The following is a 13,883-nucleotide window of genomic DNA, read 5'->3' on the forward strand; positions in this document are numbered from 1 at the left end:
GCATGAGAGGGGAGAGGTCAGAGGGAGAAGCAGACTCCCCATGGAGCTGGGAGCCCAATGCAGGACTCGATCCCAGGACTCCAGGATCATGACCTGAGCTGAAGGCAGTCACTTCAGTAACTGAGCCACCCAGGCACCCCATCAGTCAAGGTTTAGAACAGGAAGCAAACCACTCTCACTATCAATATTTTTAAGCAAAAAGGAAACATACCAAGCATTTTTAGAACCTTTTTTTTGGGGGGGGGGTCACTTGGGCGGCTCAGTGGGTTAAGCCTCTGCCTTCAGCTCAGGTCATGATCCCAGGGTCCTGGGATCGAGCCCCACATCGGGCTCTCTGCTCAGCAGGGAGCCTGCTTCTCCCTCTCTCTCTGCCTGCCTCTCTGTCTACTTGTGATCTCTGTCTGCCAAATAAATAAAATCTTTTTTTATTTTATTTATTTGATAGAGATCACAGGTAGGCAGAGAGTCAGGCGGGGGGCGGGGGGTGGGGGTGGGGAAGCAGACTCTCTGCTGAGCAGAGAGCCCCGATGCAGGGCTCCATCTCCGGACCCTGAGATGATCTGAGCTTAAGGCAGAGGCTTAACCCACTGAGCCACCCAGGCACCCCAAGTACTGAGCATTATTAAGTGCTTACAAAATCATCTGACTAGCTGGAGAAGCAGACTAAGATGGCATGATTCCCAGAACAGTACTGAACTGACTCACAAGGGAACTACAGTCTCTGATGGCCCCTGGAGTACTGAGTTTGGGAACATCGCACTGTGGCTGCAATCCAGGCATCAGGAAGCTGCCACGAACAATCCCACAACATACATAGTATTAGATTTTTACAGAGCTACTGACCAATGTAAACATCCAAATGCATAGTCAGTGGTGGAAGGAAAAAGGAAACTAGATAATCAGTACCTGAAGTTTTGAGAGTTTGGTCTAGGGTGTGTTGAGGTTTTGAATATTTGTTTTATAATAAAATTAATTTTTTAAAAAGGAAATCAGTTACCTTCAAAGTTCCAGGGAAAAAATACCATATGCCAATCTGCCCCCGCTCCCCCTTAAAAAAAAAGAAGAAATGTGTTGCTATGGTATTGAGTACTGTGTGGGCAGGGGCATGCAAAAACTACTTGAGAACAATGGCTATGAAGGCATTTGGGAGAGGTAACATTGGACTAAGAGTCAGTACAAACTTATCTTCCATCTAAGACCAGCCCTGCAACCTTGGAATCATCAGTTAAACTTTCTGTGCCTCATTCCTGTCTCCCATAAAGTAAGATTGAACTAGATGACCTCCAAGGTTCAGTCCAACTCTACAGTTTTGTTTTCTTTGTTATCAATTGAAAAACATGTATAAAGAGGAAGATTATACAAGCATTTCTAGGGCTTGCTTTACTTTTGATTATTCTTTAAAATGTTCCTGTCAACCTTAAAATATTCCCTGAGGCTATCTAGCTGAGGTAAGAGAAGCAGTGGGAAGAAAGTAACCTAGAAAGTGAAGGCTTTTTGCCTTCACCATACTAAATCACATATAGTGTGTTAAAACCTCACCAGAGCAACTGGGGAGTTCCCTAATTTCCCAATTTGGAGTTTTGGTTAATCTGCCCCCAGATGTCAAGGGGAAAAGAAATTATCTTTTTTAACCTTAAGCATCCTCTACTTTTTATTTATTGAAATTCAATTAGCCAACATAGAGTAACTCATTAGTTTTTGATGTAGTGTTCAATGATTCATCAGTTGTGTATAACACCCAGTGCTCAGCACATCACATGCCCTCCTTAATACCCATCACCCAGTCACCCCATCCCGCCACCTACCTCCCCTCCAGGGACCCTGTCTAAGTCAGTCAGAGAAAGACAATTATCATATGGTTTCACTCATATGTGGACCATAAGAAATAGCACAGAGAATCACAGGGGAAGGGAGCGAAAGCTGAATGGGAAGAAATCAGAGAGGGAGACAAATTATGAGAGACTCGTGACTCTAGGAAAGGAAATTCTTTAAAGAACCATCATTCACTCTAGGAGCTAGAAAGAGTCCTTACAACCTCCAAAGCCAGGCTTATCATAAAAAGGGCTGAAAACGCGGCCTCTAGGCTTCGTCAGACCAGAGATGAAACAGAGGTTTCCCCATGTCCCTGCAACCTCTCCGGGGCAATTTGTGGTGCTTACTGTCGTTTTTGGCCTAATTTCTTTTCCTTCAAGACTTGCCCTTCATTCTCTTGCTTCTCTGATGTAAACTTCTTTTCAAAACACAATTTCCAGGCAAACCTTCAGTGGTAGCCAAGGGTCGGTTTGCCAGTACTGTTTCTAGTTATTTCCTTCGAAATAGGAGACATCCGGCAGCGACTGGCGCTCTCTTCAGAGAATGCTGCTGTTTCCCACGCAGCCCTTTATTTCTCCCCTGCTAAGGTGCTTTCTTAGTTTGCTTCAAAGCTTGTTTACCAACTAGAGCTTAGTCCCTCGGCTCTCCTTCCTTCACCCCAGCCCCTGCACTGTGCATTTCAAAATGTAGAGAAAAATGACAGCTTCTTCTCAAGCCTCTCCAGTGAAGACTATAGAATCACCAGGGCCAGTATGTCAAAGTATACAGTCTTCACCAAACCTTTGCACAGAGAGATTGCAGATATAACACGGCCTCTTTTCCAAGGGCGTCTAACAGGGAGGCCGCAGGGCTGCCTCTTCTTGGAGCAGGAAATAAGATGAGCATGAGCGAGCAGAGTGTAGTCTGTAGCCAAAGATGACACAAACTCCGATGTCCCATCTATTGCTACATGCAGCAAATTAAATGGGATGCACAGGAATATCTGTTATACTTACAGCCCTGTCCTCGGGCCATTTATAGTCAAAGGCACTGTTTCCCAAAGCATAATCCAAATACCACCTACATCATAAATTACTTGGGTGCTTATTTTAAAATGCAGATTCCTGGGCTTTGGTCCCGCCTTCTTGAATCAGAATATCTGGAAGCAGCCCCCAGGAACCCATTTTTCACAATACACCTCCTATCATTCTTATATACAGTCAACTTTCTCAAACCACATATTACTTTGAGTAAAGGGTTTTTAGGAATTTACAAGGAAGATAATAACACTACTTGAGTGTTTCAGGACCGAGGTCCTTCATGGATCCTTAAAAACTCCACACAATAATCACAAACAGTATAGCAAAATAAAGATTAAGAACATGAAGATAGTAAAGGAATAGTACCTGAGTCAAAATCATTTAAAACCATTTAAAACCATTTCCCATATAAATGGGAAAAAAGGTACAAAAGTTTTTGGCAGTGTTAACAATAAGCACTCACTACATTTTAGCTGCAGTGACTAAACTGTGGGTCCCTAATACACAGATGGTGGGAAGTACAGACAGCACAGCATTATCTCCATGCACTGTGTTTACTTACTCCTTGATTGCTTCCTTTTGAATGTTTTTTAAAGATTTTATTTATGGGGGCACCTGGGTGGCTCGGTAGGTTAGGCGTCTGCCTTCTACTGAGGTCATGATCCCAGGGTCCTGAGATGGAGCCCTGAATTGGGCTCCCTGCTCAGCAGAGAGCGTGCTTCTCCCTCTCCCTCTGCCTGCCTCTCTGCCTACTTGTGATCTCTCTCTCTCTGTGTCAAATAATTAAAATCCTAAAAAAAAAAAAAAAAAAAAAAAAAAAGATTTCATGTATTTGAGAGAGACAGCACACAGGGAAGCAGGAGGGGGTGCAGAAGGGGAAAGAGAGGGAGATGGAGAGAAACTCAGGCCCATTCTGTGCCGAGCATAGAACCTGATGTGGGGGGGCTCATCTCATGACCCTGCAACCAGCACCTGAGCCAAAACCAAAAGTCCCACACTTAACTGACTATACCACCCAGGTGTCCCAATTTCTAACTTTAAGTAAAAAAAAAATGTGAGGGGTAGGGCACCTGGGTGGTTCAGTTGATTAAGTGTCTGCCTTCAGCTCAGGTCATGTTTCCAGGGTCCTGGGATGGAGCCCCACATTAGGCTCCCTGCTGAGCGGGGAACCTGCTTCTCCCTCTCCTTCTACTGCTCTGCCTTTCTTTCTCTCTCTGTCAAATAAATAAATAAAACTTAAAAAAAATTTTTTTGAGGGGTACCTGAGTGGCTCAGTTGGTTAAGCACTGGACTCTTTGGTTTCAGCTCAGGTCATGATCTCAGGGTCATGCGATGAGACCCCGATCAGGCTCCATGCTCAGTGCGGAGTCTATCTGAGATTCTCTCCCTCTGCCACTCTCCCATCACCCCTCCACACCAGCCCATGCACACCCACCCACCCTCTTTCTCTAAAAATAATAATTTGAAAGACAAAGGGCACCTTTTCAGTCAAGGTCAGGGATCCAAAAAATAAAAAAGAAATATCTGCATAGAGCACGTTGTAGTCTGGGAAAGGAGAGTAGATTTCAGGATCTAACGTCATTTGTTTTCCTAGTCCTATACCCTCAATGGATTGATATTATTATTGTATGTCCTAATTTATTTTAAGGGTATTTATTGACATTGTCCCATTTCACCAATAAAAGATCCATTTGAGAGTTTTCACTACTTATAAATGACCTTCACTTCTGAAGATGTAGCCCAGGGCCTTCAGGGATTAGCCAGCCCATGGTTTCAACATGGACTGAAGGATTGATAATGGGTTTGAAACGAGTTTTCTTTGCTAGTATGCATGGAAAGAGGAGAACAGCCATGAATATGAAGAGAACAGTAGAGAGGACACACACACACACCTTGTATCTCAATCAGGTAGACAACATGGAGACAAATAAGGGCAATTCCTTATTTTTCTTTCTCCCTGCCCCTAAGGCCTAACAGGGGCCATGTGATCTTTGCCTAAGTATAACGCACCTATCTGCTGCTTTCTCTTTGTGGGCAGAGTTAACAGATGTGAAAAAGGGCATAGATTTTGACCACCCCACACCTAGGACAACTGATGCAAGGAGGGGAGGCTCTTTATAAGGCCTCTGAGAGAAATTTTTTGATAGGGAGAGGACAGCGAAGGGGGGAAATTGTACCCAGCTCTCCCTAGAATCCAGTCTTCTGAAAAGGCAGTCTTCCAAGAGAGAAAAATGTGGCCTTAACAGATTCTGAGAAGGAAGAATTTAACCTTGGAATAAAGGTGGAGTGTTGGTGAAGTTTTAGTCTATGTTGTAAAAAAAAAGCTGAGACAGGTTGTTGATTCTCTTGGCGTCCAGCAGGTGGAGATACAGTCTAAGGCTCTCCGGGACTGCCATGGAAAATACTAGGCAATAGGTAGCTTCTAGAGTTTTCTGAATCCTGAGGGAGAGAATAAGCAAGGTACCATTTCCTCTTCTCAGCCCCCACGTGCCCTAACCTACTTACACCCTATTTCTCTTCCTTCCCTTTTTTGGAGACTTTGACCTCAGACTAAGACCTGTGGGGTTTTTTTTCTTTCTTTCTTTCTTTCTTAAGTTTTTTCAGTTATTTACTTATTTATAAAGATTTTATTTATTGGAGAGAGAGAGGGAGAGAGTGAAGGTGCGAGTGGAGGGAGGAGCAGAGGGGAAGAGAGAGAAGGAGAAAGGAGAGAGAGAATCCCGAGCATGGAGCCCACTTCAGGGCTCCATCCCAGGACCCTGAAATCATGACCTGAGCTGGTATGAAACCAAGAGTACTGACTGAACCAGCCAGGCACCCCTTATTTACTTATTTTAAGTAGTCTCTGTATCCAGCATGGAGCTCAAACTCCCAAGCCCAAGATCAAGAATAGCACATTCATCTGACTGAGCCATCCAGGCCCCCAAGAGTTGTCAGTTTGATATGAGGCTAGGAAGGCAGGTTACAAAAAACTCTACAGTGGGGGGAAGACAGGAAGAGGGGAATCAAAGAGACATTTGAAGCAGTTTCCTGAAGTCCAGGTCTGTGCTGTTTAGCACAAATTCTAGGCTGGCAGTGATGTGTCCTTCCTGTTAATCTGGAGATGCCAGTATCTTAAATCCATGGAGAGAACATCCTTATAAAATTCCCATACATCTACAAACCTAAAAGTGACACAAACCAGGACCAGCAGAGTGGCCAAGAGGTAGCATAGGTGTCCAGCCAGCCATCTGGCATCTCTAGATGCCAGGCACCAAGTTAATGCATGGGTGGGCACTCTCCCTGCCAGTGGGCACTGAGCCATGACCATTAGTTGGTTACAGTCAGCCTGCCAAAGTAGAGGGCATCCCAGGGCTTCGTGCCCATCAGCTTCCCCTGCCACAAACTGAATGAAGCCCAGAACTTCTGTGAGCCCTTGTGCATATGGAGAAATAGACTCTGTTCCTCACTTGAGAGCAACAGGAGAAAGGGAGGCAGGGAAAGGGGATAACATTCTATCTAAAAGCAGTAGCAGGGGCACCTGGGTGGCTCAGTGGGTTAAGCCTCTGCCTTCGGCTCATGTCATGATCTCAGGATCCTGGGATCAAGTCCCACATCGGGCTCCCTGCTCAGCGGGGAGCCTGCTTCCTCCTCTCTCTCTGCTGCTCCCCCCACTTGTGCTCTCTCTCCTTCTCTCACTCTTTGTCAAATAAATAAATTCTTTAAAAGCAGTAGCAGAGGGGCGCCTGGGTGGCTCAGTGGGTTAAGCCGCTGCCTTCGGCTCAGGTCATGATCTCAGGGTCCTGGGATCGAGTCCCACATCGGGCTCTCTGCTCAGCAGGGGGCCTGCTTCCCTTCCTCTCTCTCTGCCTGCTTCTCTGCCTACTTGTGATCTCTGTCAAATAAATAAATAAAATCTTTAAAAAAAAAAAAAAAAGCAGTAGCAGAGGTTCTTCATCTCAACCCCTCCACTGGAAAAGAAAAGCCTGGAAATGGAACTTTCTGAATGTGACCTAGAACTTGAAGTTGGGAGTTAGTAGGATAAATGGAGTGAAGGCAAATGTGACATGATGAAAAGACCTTAGTATAAAGACACCTGGATTCTATCCCACATTAGCTCTATGACCTTGGGCAAGTCATTTTATTTCTCTGGGCCTCGGTTTCCTTATCTGTAAAATAAGGACATTGGCTAGATGGTATCTAGAATATCTTCCTCCTTCAGTATCTTGTATATAATTTTGAGAAGTGATCGACTCTCCCTTGTTGAGGGTGACAAAGCACCCACAGAACCCTGGGTGACCCCAGGCATAAGCTTTGTCTAAACTAAGAGAACCATGTACTGGAGGAGTGGGTGGAAGTGAAAGTTCTGAGTTCCCAGTGTCCCTGCCCCAGCTAACTCTATTCCCACACTGGGCATCCACCACCACAGAGATCTGAAGACCACAGGTCCAGACCTTCTAATCTGTGTACTCTGGAGGCTCTAGTCAACCTTGTAACTAAAAGAATGGAAAACTGCTGTGCAGAAATAAAGTGATGCTCATTTGGGCAACATCCATTGCACAGGAGCCCCTCCCCCAGCCCACTTCTCTGCAGTTTCACTTTCTGCAGTTTGAGCTACTTGCGGTCAACCACGGTCCAGAAGCCCACGAGTCTCTCACAATATGTCAGAAGATCAGTAGTAACCTATGTCACGTACCTCAGTTCATCTCATCACAAAGGCATTGTATTTTCTCACATCATCCTAAGAAGGGTGAGTGTGGTACAGTCAGATATTTTGAGAGAGAAGCCACATTTATAACTTGTATTACAGTACATTGTTATAATTATCCTATTTTATGACTTGTTAATCTGTTACTGTACCTAATTTATAAGTTAAATTTTATCATTGATATGTATATATAGGAAAACATAGTACAAATAGGGTTCAGTGCCATCTCGGTTTCGGGTATCCAGTGAGGGGTCTTGGAATGTGTTCCCCGCAGATGAAGGGAGACTACTGCGTTAATCATGTTGAGTTTGGGGCTGAAGCAGGTCTGTCTCCAATCAATTGCTGTATCGCCTACAGAGCTGCCCTTCCTCACTCAGGCCCGTTCCTGCCCATTCAGATTCACAGTGTGCTGAGTCTGTCCGTTCTGGCTGTCTCTGTAGTGTTCCCCTGGTCCCTGGGAAAGGACCTGTGCCTGAATTTATCCTGTGAAGAGAGGCAACCCTTTCTTTTACCTCCAGGCATTGTCTTACTTCCTTTGTCCAGGTGAGTTCCCACAGGATACTGGAAACTCCCCATTTACCAAAGCTTCCCTATATACCCAGGCATAAGAACATATTCCACTTAAGAATTGAGAACAGAGAATTCGGGGAGATTCCAGAATGACAAATACCAATACTCACCCTGAGACCTGAGTTCTACCCCTTTGTCCTTAACTCCACGCTAGGGAATCCTAAATTCCCTCAGAAAATTAAAAATGGTCAAAATAGATTGACTGGGGCACCTGGGTGGCTCAGTGGGTTAAAGCCTCTGCCTTCGGCTCAGGTCATGATCCCAGGGTCCTGGGATTGAGCCCCGCGTCGGGCTTTCTGCTCAGTGGGAAGCCTGCTTCCTCCTCTCTCTCTCTGCCTGCCTCTCTGCCTACTTGTGATCTGTCTGTCAAATAAATAAAAATCTTAAAAAAAAAAAATAGATTGACTGACAGCTTGTTTTTCCTCATTCAGATACATTATGCTGAATTTCAAGGGGAATGTCATTTTCAGCTCTCACATTTCACCGGATATTTTACTATATCCCAGTCTCCTAGGCAAAGTGGGGAGGTAGTTGATGCAGTAAATTGAAGTAGAATAGGTTTAACTCATGAATCCTACTTTCCAGGAGTTTATAATCCATAGTGGATATCTGTTATAACAAATTACATCTAACAAATTATATCTGTTATAACAAATTGCCCCCAAAATATAGTGACTTAACAAACGTTTACTGTCTCACATAGTTTCTGTGGGTCAGGAACTCACTCATGAGCTGCTCAGCTGGATGGCTCTGGCTGGATGTGTCTCATGAGGTTACAGTCAAGATGTCAATTGGGACCTCAGTTTTCTAAAAGCTTGACTAGGATTGGCCACCTACTGTGAGGTGACTCACATGAATGAACTCAAATTCTGGCAAGTCAATGCTGGGTTTTGGGGAGGACCCAAGTTCCTCTCCATAGGGCTGCTTGAGCGTCCCCATGACCTGCAGCTGGCTTCCCTCGGAGCAAGTGATCCAAGCAATAAACCAAGTTGGAAACTGCTATGTCTTTTTATGACTTAGCCTTGCAAGTTGCACGTCACTTTCACAGTACTGTGTTGGTCACACAAGCCAGCCATGATTCAGTGTAGGAAGGGAACACAGAAAGGGCCTGAACACCGTGAGATGAAGATCACTAAACTATCTCAGAGGCTGACTATACCATAATCCCTCTAGGACTTCAGAGTTATCATAAGTAATATATTATGCTAAATAGAAGAGATAGGATGTTTACACACCTGCAAGAAATTTGAATATGCTCATGATAGAGCAAATTCCATAGTTTTTCACAAAATGCCATTAAGTAAACTAGATGTCAGCAAATCCTATTTTCTTTGAAACTGGCTCAATTTTATTTTTGAACTCCTTGAAAACATTCTTCAAAGTAGGCTGAGATTTCATGATATCATGGTGATCTTAATCTTTTTTCTTTTTTTTCTAAAGATTTAATTCATTTTTTTAAGAGAGTGTACAAGCAGCAGGGGGAGGAGCATAGGGAGAGGGAAAAGCAGACTCCCCGCTTGACATGGGGCTCAAACCCAGGACCCTAAGATCATGGCCTGAGCCAAAGGCAGCCGATTAACCGACTGAGCCACCCAGGCAGCCTTAATCTTTTTTCAAAGAATGTAGGCCATGCTGCTATAACAAAGAGACCCACAAGCAGAATAGTTCAAATAAAAGAATAGACCAGAAGGACATGAGTAGACAGTCCTTGACTGCTGGAGAAGGCTTGTATGTCTTGGTCAAAGGAGGCTATAGTGTGTCACTGTGTCTCAGCAAGCAGAAGGAAGAAGGAGGAAGTAGAGGGCAATCAGCTTTCCTTTTTAAGAACATGACCCAGAAGTTACACACATTGCTTCATTCACATTCCATTAACCAGAACTCAGTTCTGTGGCCACCCCTACTACAAGAGAGGCTGGACAGAGTAGTATCAGGCTGGCAGACTCCTACTGTGCTAAAATTCAGTGCGTGGGTGACAGGGGGGAGGGGTCTTATTACTAAAAGAAGAGGAAACTGGAAGCTGGGTGACAGCAGTCTCAGCCACACCTACAAAATATAGTTCTGTGGGGGAGAGCTCAGGTCAACTAAGTTAACAAGCAGGTGGACCATGTCTCCAGATACAGCTCAAGAATTGTGTGTACATCAAAAGCACACTACTAAGAAATGTTATCTTGCTAGAAGATTATCTTATTTAAAAATTATTAATCATACAGTTCAAAAATTAATTTTGTAATATCACAGTTATGTTTACATTTGCTTCTTTTTTTTTTTTTAAGTAAACTCTATCCCCCTCCCCCTTGTGGGACTCAAACTCACACCTCTGAGATCAAAGTCACATGCTCTACCTAGCCAGCGGCCGACCATTGCTTTTTTTAAAAAGGCTTAATTTAGGGACGCCTGGGTGGCTCAGTCATTAACATCTGCCTTCCGCTCAGGTCATGATCTCAGGGTCCTGGGATCCAGCCCTGCATTGGGCTCCCTGCTCCGAGGGAAGCCTGCTTCTCCCTCTCCCACTCCCCCTGCTTGTGTTCCCTCTCTCCCTGTGTCTCTCTCTGTCATAAATAAATAAATCTTTTTAAAAAATAAATAAAAGGCTTAATTTATTCAAATACTATTTACTGATCTAAACAACGTGCTAGGCAATGGAAAAACTGAAGTTAAGGAGACCCTGATCTCACAGAACTGAGTGTAGTGGGGGAGATAAACAAGAAAATAGGTGCAGTGACTAGAAACCTGAGGAACTGGGTGGGGGATTAAGGAAAGCTTCTTGGAAGAAGTAACATCTGTGCTGAGAACTGACCAATAAAATACATTCCACTTCATTCAAAGAGCTTATCAGACTTTGAAAAGATTTCAGATTCATCAGCTGGATTGAATGAGGTTTTACTATTTGCAGTCAAGCACTGTGGCAGGTAATTGTGCAAACACTATAATCATTTAATTCTCCCAACAAATCAAGGAAGGTATGAGCTCTGCTTTACAGATGAAAGTACTGGGACCCAGGGATGTCAAGAAACTTGCCAAGATCACATATCTGTTAAGTGAAGGAGTTAGCATCCAAACCCAGATCGTCTTTCTAGTATAACATATGCCTTTCTTGTGCAGATTAGAAGCACGTTAACAAAAAGCAAACATTAGCATTAAAAATTCTACGGAATACACTTTCGTAAGATATTTACAGTTGCTTCTGTCATATATACATCCAAATGTCTTCACTTGCTAAACTGCACAAGGGCTTTAGAAATACCCTGCATGATTAAGTGCTAGATTGTGTAGTCCGGACGGTGAGTGCAAGGACTCAGAAGAGTGGGGTGTTACTGAGAGTTAGAATAAGCTGGGGAAGCATGCACTGGCCTTGACGAATGATACAGAGCCCAGTGCATCCCAGACCCTAAAATCACAGGAGATAACTAAAGATAAATTGGGCTCACAGTGAAACAATACTGAAGCATTGAGCCTCCAGTGACTGACAGAGGTTTTACTAGGAAGAGGCTTTTTCTGCTCCTCATTGGTGGGGGAGGAAGGAGGCTTTAATGTCAATTTATGCCTCATTTAAGAAGCCCTGGGAACTGTGGCCCCACCCCCTCCCCTTTTCTAGGAAAAAATACATTCCAGGGGCACCTGGCTGGCTCAGTCCATTGAGCGTCTGCTGTTGGCTCAGGTCACCAACCCAGGGTCCTGGGATCAAGCCCCATGGCAGGATCTCTGCTCAGCAAGGAGTCTGCTTCTCCCTCTCCCTCTGCCTGCTGCTCCCCCTGCTTGCTCGCTTGCTCTCTCTCTCTCTCTGACAAATACATGAATAAAAAGTCTTAAAAAAAAAAAATGTTGCATGCTCTGCTGACTGAGCCAGCTATGCACCCCATAATCATTCCCCCAGCTGTATGTTATACCATAGAAGGGTAATGGCAAACTCCTCTACATGGAAGAGAACACCAGGCCTGGATGGGATGGTCCCAGGCTGGACAAGGTTATTTATGCCCCCAAATCCCTGATCTATCCACAACAGTCACCTGGAAAAGAGCTGACAGAAAGGAAAAGGCCCTTCCTCCCATGGAACTCTGCCTCTCCTATCCCCCGACAAATGAGCACTGAGTGGGAAGCTGACCAAAGGAAGAGGTAGGAGGTGCTGTTAGGGTCAGACAGAACCCAGCAACCCGGCCCCCAGCCAGCGGAAAACGCCATTGTCTGAGTTGCTCTCTCAACTTCCTGCCCTCAAACATCTACCTCGCCCAAGAGGCCTACTCCATGTGGTGCCTCCTGCACCACCTCCTGGTTAGCAGGCACGGCACCCCAAGAGGACAGGAGACCACTGGGTCCTCCATGAGAGGGAAGAACAGCCAGACCTGTCCCCTGTGGGGAAGGGCCAAAGAGACAAGAAGCACAGGTCTTTGGATCGCTGTAGGAGGATGTTTCCAGATCTTAATGAAGATCCAGGATACTCTTATCTCTCACACCCCCTACTTCTTTCTCCTAGTGGAGGTCATGGGAAGATCTGGAGTGTTCTGACAAAAGTGAGCAACAGCGGATGGGAAAAGAGAGGGGATGTGTCTCCGTAGGTGTCTGTGCCTTGAGGCAGGTCACCGTGGTTTGGTAGTGGGAGAGGAGAAAACTTCAGAAGACTGAGTGTGACTGTGGGTGTGTCCCCAGTTGCAGGAGGGATCTACAACCCAGTTCTGTCAAAGTCCCCAGGCTCCCTGCCCTACCAGCCCTCACCCTATGCCCATTTCAAGACTCTGATGAGACCAAATGCTCATTGCCAGCTGATTCCCATTCCCAACCACCGACTCCCAGCTTCTTGGTCCCTCCCCCATCCCCACACTCACTCCTCCGCTGGCTGGATCTCTGGGCTTTTGGCTGGGAACCCAGCTCAAAGCGGAAACGGGCAGCTGGGAGGTGTGATTTATGTCTCTGACTTCACCCCAGGCTGGAGCCCAACACACGGACCCTCCCCTCAAAGTGCCCTTTCGGCAAATTTCCTCCTCCTCCTCCTCTTCCTCAGAAATCTCAGGCTCTTCTAACTGGTCAGAGGTCATCTAGGGGAACCACTCCATCTCCGCTATCATCCCCCCTCCCCACCACCACTACCACTCAGACCACCACCTCCTGCTGACTGGAGATGGAAGAATCTATTAACTTTACAATCACCCACAGGAGGCAAGATTCCCCTATCAAGCCAAACAATAGGGAAGTCCCTCCGTATATCTAATGTCCTTCTGTCCTGCTCTTGAGCCAGTAGCTGGTGAAACAAAGGGCAGCTACTTCACTCCGAATTCAGCCTCTGGCATCTCAAGCTCCTTTGGCAGATTTAAAGAACTTCTCCAACTCTCTGATTGTTTCTCTCTCTAAAGACTTCTCAAAAACAAATCCAAGGTATCAGGGTGCCATTTTTTCATTTCTAACCAGTAACATGTCAGGCAACATCGTGCATAACTCTATCTCCTGTCTGTCAAGGGCTGGAAAGCGCACTCCGCCTTTCTTCAGTTTAAGCCAATCCTGAAATCCAGAGTGGAAAAGATCTTCACAGAAGGTGATAATTCCCATAACTCCTTCCAGGGTGTCCCACCTTTACCAATTAGTAAAGTCCTATTAGAAATCTCTTTTCGCCTTTTCCTGCTTTTTCAGAGTCCTCAGTCAAATGGTTTTGTTAACTTTAGAGGGTTATTGGGAAGATGAAATAGGGAAAGGGATTTGGAAGATATAAAGGGCTGCCTCTTCAGATTATTTTGAGGTCAAATGAGATAATGCAGACTTAAGGCTTATATCTGTACCTGGTACTTGGTAACTTAGCTGATTTTCCC

Source organism: Lontra canadensis, unplaced genomic scaffold (genome assembly GCF_010015895.1).
Source record: "Lontra canadensis isolate GAN:19392208 unplaced genomic scaffold, GSC_riverotter_1.0 scaffold59, whole genome shotgun sequence".
NCBI classification, from domain to species: domain Eukaryota; kingdom Metazoa; phylum Chordata; class Mammalia; order Carnivora; family Mustelidae; genus Lontra; species Lontra canadensis.